Genomic DNA, 6699 nt, shown 5'->3' with positions numbered 1-6699 from the left:
TATTAATCAACCTGCCTAGTAGTCGTCTGACACTTGTTGCCACTAGTAACCTCTCCTTGATTTGATTAACATTTTGGTAACTATTAAACACTGTTTTATTTTAAATTTCATACACTAGAAGCTCTACTTTTTAGTGCATATGTTTTTTTTCCTCATTAATGTCTTTTATTTGTGTGATATGCTTCCGCACAGAATGTACTGGAGGATGGAAACAAGATTAACAGGCCATTGATGCTTTACAATATGAAAATGCATTAGATGTTTTATAAGTTTCATGGGACTAGATTGCAAGCGTAAGTCTCAGTGGGAGGAATAAAGCCTACTCAGAGTAAATCTCTGCAGTGGACCATGGTGTTTCCACTGGTTGAGATAAATCCTATTTTTCAGGGTGTGTGAGGGGCCATAAAAACATCAGTCCTGACATGAATACCATCTCCAACCACCTGATATACCATCGATTATAGAGATACACCGTCTACTTCCATCCTTCACCGACAACTTCCAAAGTTCTTTCCTTAGAAACTGCTTCCACCACCCTTTCAGAAAGCGAGCTCCAAAACCTTGTAACCTTCTGAGAGAAGGAAAAAATTTGGTTTTCGAACTGTGAGCCCTATACTGGGTCCTTCTGGAGAAGCAAACATCACCTGCAAATCTACTTTATCAAGTCAGGATTTTTCGAGCTAAAACTATGCAGGAGATCATTATTAGTTCCCTTTTTTTGTGTGGCTTTGGAAACGATGCCTAGTGCTTAGATGCTTAGAACTATATGCACGTTGTGCAGCAAGGAAATTGATCAGTCACAGCCCTCATTAAACTGGTCCTGCTCCTCTATGCAGGGTCTTTTCACTATCCACTTCCACATGTGGGAATTCTGAGGCTTTTTCATTCAAAATAGTATGTTTTTAATAACATCACACCACTATACTAAAGAAGAAAGCCTGCTTGACTGTGACTCCAATTATTGGCACAAACTTAAATAAATCTCAATCAAATGAAACAAGAGACAGCAATATTAAATATGGTGGGAATTTCACCAGAGGGTTTCACTTTTTAATGTTTTTAGAGTCATAGAGTAACACAGTCTGGGAACAGGCTTCTGGCCCAAATGGATCTTGCCTTATTTCTTATAATATAGGAGACCCATTGAATCTGTGCCAGCCGACAGAAAAATTCCCATTGATTTCACAGTCTACTCTCACATACCTTCAAATATCCCCTGCTTCCCAACTACCCGACTATTCTAGCAGTAACTTACAGCAGATAAGAAGCTGCAAGCCAGCACCGTGGGAGGAAAGTGAAGCATCCAAAGGGAATCCATGCGGTCATTGGGAGAACATGTAAACCCTGCATTGACTGTGCTGGAAGTCGGGGAGGAACCCAGGTCACTGAAGCTTTGAAGCAGCAACACTAACAGCTATACAACTGTGAAAGGGAAGGAAATTGGGGAGGTGGGTTTCTTTACACCTAGTCCCCAATATTCAGCCTTTGGATACCCAATAGTGTTAGAAATTAGTAACTGCAACAAAATGGACCTGTTGACTGACAATCATTTGGCCCTGTGCTCTTTGAGACATTTTGTATAGATAGCCTTTATAATAACAAATGCACGGAACACGAGAAAACAGGACCCTTAAAGCCTGCCCCACTGTTTAATATAATTTATGCTTATTTCACCTCCTCTTCTGTGCCATTTCACAATGTCCCTCTATTCCTGGATCTATCAGCTATTTATCCACCTTCATTTTTAATACCCATGGCGATCCAACATCCACATCCAGCCAGACAGAGGATTCCAGAGATTCAGCTCCCTTTGCGAGAAGAAATTTACACATTCTCAGTTTTAAATTACCAGCCCCTTAATTGTGGCTTTATTCAAGATTCTCCCTCCAGTGCAGGAGTTCCCAACCTTTCTTATGCCATGGATCCCTACTATTAACCGAGGTTAATAGTAGGGATCCATAGACCCCAGACTGGGAAACCTGCTCTTGTGAAAACGGCATTTGAACAAATTTACTCGTAACGTCAGCAAGCAGCACATGCAACAAGGTCTCCAAACAGAAATAGACCATAAGACCATAAGACAAAGGAGCAGAAGTAGGCCATTCGGCCCATCGAGTCTGCTCCGCCATTTTATCATGAGCTGATCCATTTTATCCTATTTAGTCCCACTGCCCCGCCTTCTCACCATAACCTTTGATGCCCTGGCTACTCAGATACCTATCAATCTCTGCCTTAAATACACCCAATGACTTGGCCTCCACTGCTGCCCGTGGCAACAAATTCCATAGATTCACCACACTCTGACTAAAAAATTTTTTTCGCATTTCTGTTCTGAAAGGGCGCCCTTCAATCCTGAAGTCATGCCCTCTCGTACTAGACTCCCCCATCATGGGAAACAACTTTGCCACATCCACTCTGTCCATGCCTTTTAACATTCGAAATGTTTCTATGAGGTCTCCACTCATTCTTCTAAACTCCAAGGAATACAGTCCAGGAGCGGACAAACGTTCCTCATATGTTAACCCTCTCATTCCCGGAATCATTCCAGTGAATCTTCTCTGTACCCTCTCCAACGTCAGCACATCCTTTCTTAAATAAGGAGACCAAAACTGCCCACAGTACTCCAAGTGAGGTCTCACCAGTGCCTTATAGAGCCTCAACATCACATCCCTGAAATGAATGCCAACATTGCATTCGCCTTCTTCACTACCGACTCAACCTGGAGGTTAACTTTAAGGGAATCCTGTACGAGGACTCCCAAGTCCCGTTGCATCTCAGAACTTTGAATTCTTTCCCCATTTAAATAATAGTCTGCCCGTTTATTTTTTCTGCCAAAGTGCATAACCATACACTTTCCAACATTGTACTTTATTTGCCACTTCTCTGCCCATTCTTCCAATCTATTCAAGTCTCTCTGCAGACTCTCCGTTTCCTCAGCACTACCGGCCCCTCCACCTATCTTCGTAGCGTCAGCAAACTTAGCCACAAAGCCATCTATTCCATAACCCAAATCGTTGATGTACAATGTAAAAAGAAGCGGCCTCAACACTGATCCCTGTGGAACACCACTGGTAACCGGCAGCCAACCAGAATAGGATCCCTTTATTCCCACTCTCTGTTTCCTGCTAATCAGCCAACGCTCTATCCATGTATGTAACTTTCCTGTAATTCCATGGACTCTTATCTTGTTAAGCAGCCTCATGTGTGGCACCTTGTCAAAGGCCTTCTGAAAATCCAAATACACAACATCCACTGCATCTCCCTTGTCTTGCCTACTGGTAATTTCCTCAAAAAATTGTAATAGGTTTGTCAGGCAGGATTTTCCTTTAAGGAATCCATGCTGAGTTCTGCCTATCTTGTCATATGCCTCCAGGTACTCTGTAACCTCATCCTTGACAATCGACTCCAACTACTTCCCAACCACCGACGTCAAGCTAACAGGTCTATAATTTCCTTTTTGCTTCCTTGCCCCCTTCTTAAATAGCGGAGTGACATTTGCAATCTTCCAGTCTTCCGGAACCATGCCAGAATCTATCGACATTTGAAAGATCATCGCTAATGCCTCCGCAATCTCCACAGCTACTTCCTTCAGAACACAAGGGTGCATTCCATCTGGTCCAGGAGATTTATCGACCTTTAGCCTATTCAGCTTCCTGAGTACTTTCTCTGTCGTAATTGTGACTGCGCACACTTCTCTTCCCTGCCACCCTTGAGTGTCCGGTATCCTGCTGTCTTCCTCAGTGAAGACTGATGCAAAATACTTGTTCAGTTCCTCTGCTATCTCCTCATCTCCCACTACAATTTCTCCAGTATCATTTTCTATCGGTCCTATATCTACACTCACCTGTCTTTTACTCTTTATATACTTGAAAAAGCTTTTAGTATCCTCTTTGATATTATTTGCTAGTTTCCTTTCATAGTTAATCTTTTCTCTCTTAATGACCTTCTTGGTTTCCTTTTGTAAGGTTTTAAAGACTTCCCAATCCTCTGTCTTCGCACTAATTTTTGCTTCCTTGTATGCCCTCTCCTTAGCTTTAACTTTGGCTTTGACTTCTCTTGTCAACCACGGTTGCATCCTTTTTCCACTTGAAAATTTCTTCTTTTTTGGAATATACCTGTTTTGCACATTCCTCATTTCTCGCATAAACTCCAGCCACTGCTGCTGTGCCGTCTTTCCCGCCAGTGTCTCTTTCCAGTCAACTTTGGCCAGTTCCTCTCTCATGCCACTGTAGTTTCCTTTACTCCACTGAAACACCGACACATCAGATTTCGGCTTCTCTTTTTCTAATTTCACAGTGAACTCAATCATGTTATGATCACTGCCTCCTAAGGGTTCCTTCACCTCAATCTCTCCAATCTCCTCCGGTTCATTACACAATACCCAATCCAGTACAGCCGATCCCCTAGTGGGCTCAACAACAAGCTGTTCTAAAAAGCCATCTCGCAGACATTCTACAAATTCTCTCTCTTGAGATCCAGTGCCGACCTGATTTTTCCAATCTACTCGCATGTTAAAATCCCCCACAATTATCATAACACTGCCCTTCTGACAAGCCTTTTCTATTTCCAGTTGTAATTTGTAGTCCACATCCCTGCAGCTGTTGGAGGCCTATAAATAACTGCCATCAGGGTCCTTTTACCCCTGCTATTCCTTAGCTCAACCCATAAAGATTCTGCACCTTCCGATCCTATATCACCTCTTTCTAATGATTTAATATCATTTCTTATCAATAAAGCCACGCCTCCCCCTCTGCCTACCTTCCTATCCTTCCGATACGCCGTGTATCCTTGGACGTTCAGCTCCCAGAGACATGCATCCTTTAGCCAGGTCTCAGTGATGGCCACAATATCATATCTGCCAATCTGTAGCTGTACAACAAGATCATCCACCTTATTTCTTATCCTGCATGCAGGACTCGATTTATGTTTCAGTTTGATAACTTTTTGACAGAACAGAAATTTTAACTAAGATTCTCTTTCTACATTTGCTTACTGACTTGCTGAGCATTTCCAGAATTCTCTGTTTTCAGCTTCACATTTCCAGCATCTGCGTTTTTGATGCTTTTAAATTACTTTATGTCACATTTCATTAACATCGATTGAGTGTTGATCAGGCATTTCTCTGTCTACTTTCTTGCCCTGCTGTGAGGGCAGATTGAGTATTATAAATTTATCTAGTCCGAAGACTATCTACAACAGTGATACAGTCATTTCAGTGAAATGACAGTCTAAATTGTAGTTTGTGGTTAGCAGAGTGATTCTTGATTGCTTGATGTTCTATCCCTCATGTGGGATTGCAATCCTGTATGATGAGAATACTTCAAAATAATTCACAGTTGCGTGATTCCTAAAATTTATAATTAAGTACTTCAATAAATGTAAATATAAAACATTAAATTGTCATTCTGTTAGTATTAATAATAATAATGGTAATTATTTTTAGAGTATCACTTTGTAAATAAGCACTGTAACAATTAAACTCCTTTGGTTCTCATTTTGTTTGGTTTAGATTCATTTCAAAACTAGGAAGTAAATGCAATGCAGCCACACAGCTTTGATGCTGAGCTTTAACTAGCTGTAACATGGCTGATTTGATTTGAAGATCAGAGTCAGTGCCTTTGAAGATACTTTGTCGGTATTGGCAATGAAGAGTGAAAGCTCCTTCCCGACAAAAACCATTTAGCTTTGATGGTCAGTATTGCAGATATGTTTATAATGTCAGGATTTAAAAAAAAAACAAGTATCTAATTGAACAGTCTACCGCTGAATAAAGGGAGTTCAGCAATTCGGATTTTATGTCCAAATGATTTTGAATACAGTCAGGGTCATTGGCACAGTGGTGACAGCGTTGAGATTGATGTCTCACCAGGTGACTTGCTGTTGTAATAAACTCATTCCTTTCCAAAATAAAATACAGAAAATTATGATTTTGGCTATTCCAGAAGGGTATGTCTTGGAAGTTTTACTTATGGACTCAGAATGGTTCCAGGCTGACAAAGAACATCGTGAAACATGATTTTCAAAAACATTTTCTACATCTGTGTAACTGTAAGTGATGTTCTTTCTGTTCCATTAGAGATAATGAACTCATTTAGCTCTATCAGTTCAGGCCGAAGGAATGTCACTGTAAGCTGTGTAGCCTTGACAACAGGAAACAATTGAGCCTTGAAAAGATCTTAATACATACCCTGGAAAAATTACCTACAAAAGCTGGCACACTCCACAGTAGCTAAGCGTGGAAAGCGATTTTAACTCAATCTGCATATGTGCAAAGTGTCTAATTTTAATTTCATACAGACTTTGGTGGGGTTATGGAGATAGTAAATGTATTTTCTCCACAAGAACAGAAAAGCCCAGTAAAGTAATAGGAAGAACACACCACTCAACCCCCAAAGCTGCCTTGCTTTTGAATATAATCATAGTTAGTCTACCCCAGGCCACACCTCCTCTTCTGTGCCATACTCTAAAGCCCTCAGTTCCACCATTTTTTCAAAAATATATCTACCTGCCATTAGGTGCTTCGAATGGAGCCTCCCCTATTCTCTGAGGCAGAGAATTCCAAGATTCGCTACCCTTTATGAGAAGAAATTTATACAAAACTGTTTAAATTGTCTAGTCCCTTAACTTGAAAGTAACTCTTCTTGATCCCCTTCTAGTAAAAATGCCTCTATGTCTACCCTCTTTAGTATCTTATATGTT

Source organism: Mobula birostris, chromosome 10 (assembly GCF_030028105.1).
Source record: "Mobula birostris isolate sMobBir1 chromosome 10, sMobBir1.hap1, whole genome shotgun sequence".
Lineage (NCBI taxonomy): Eukaryota > Metazoa > Chordata > Chondrichthyes > Myliobatiformes > Myliobatidae > Mobula > Mobula birostris.
Note: the sequence above shows the minus strand (reverse complement) of the source record.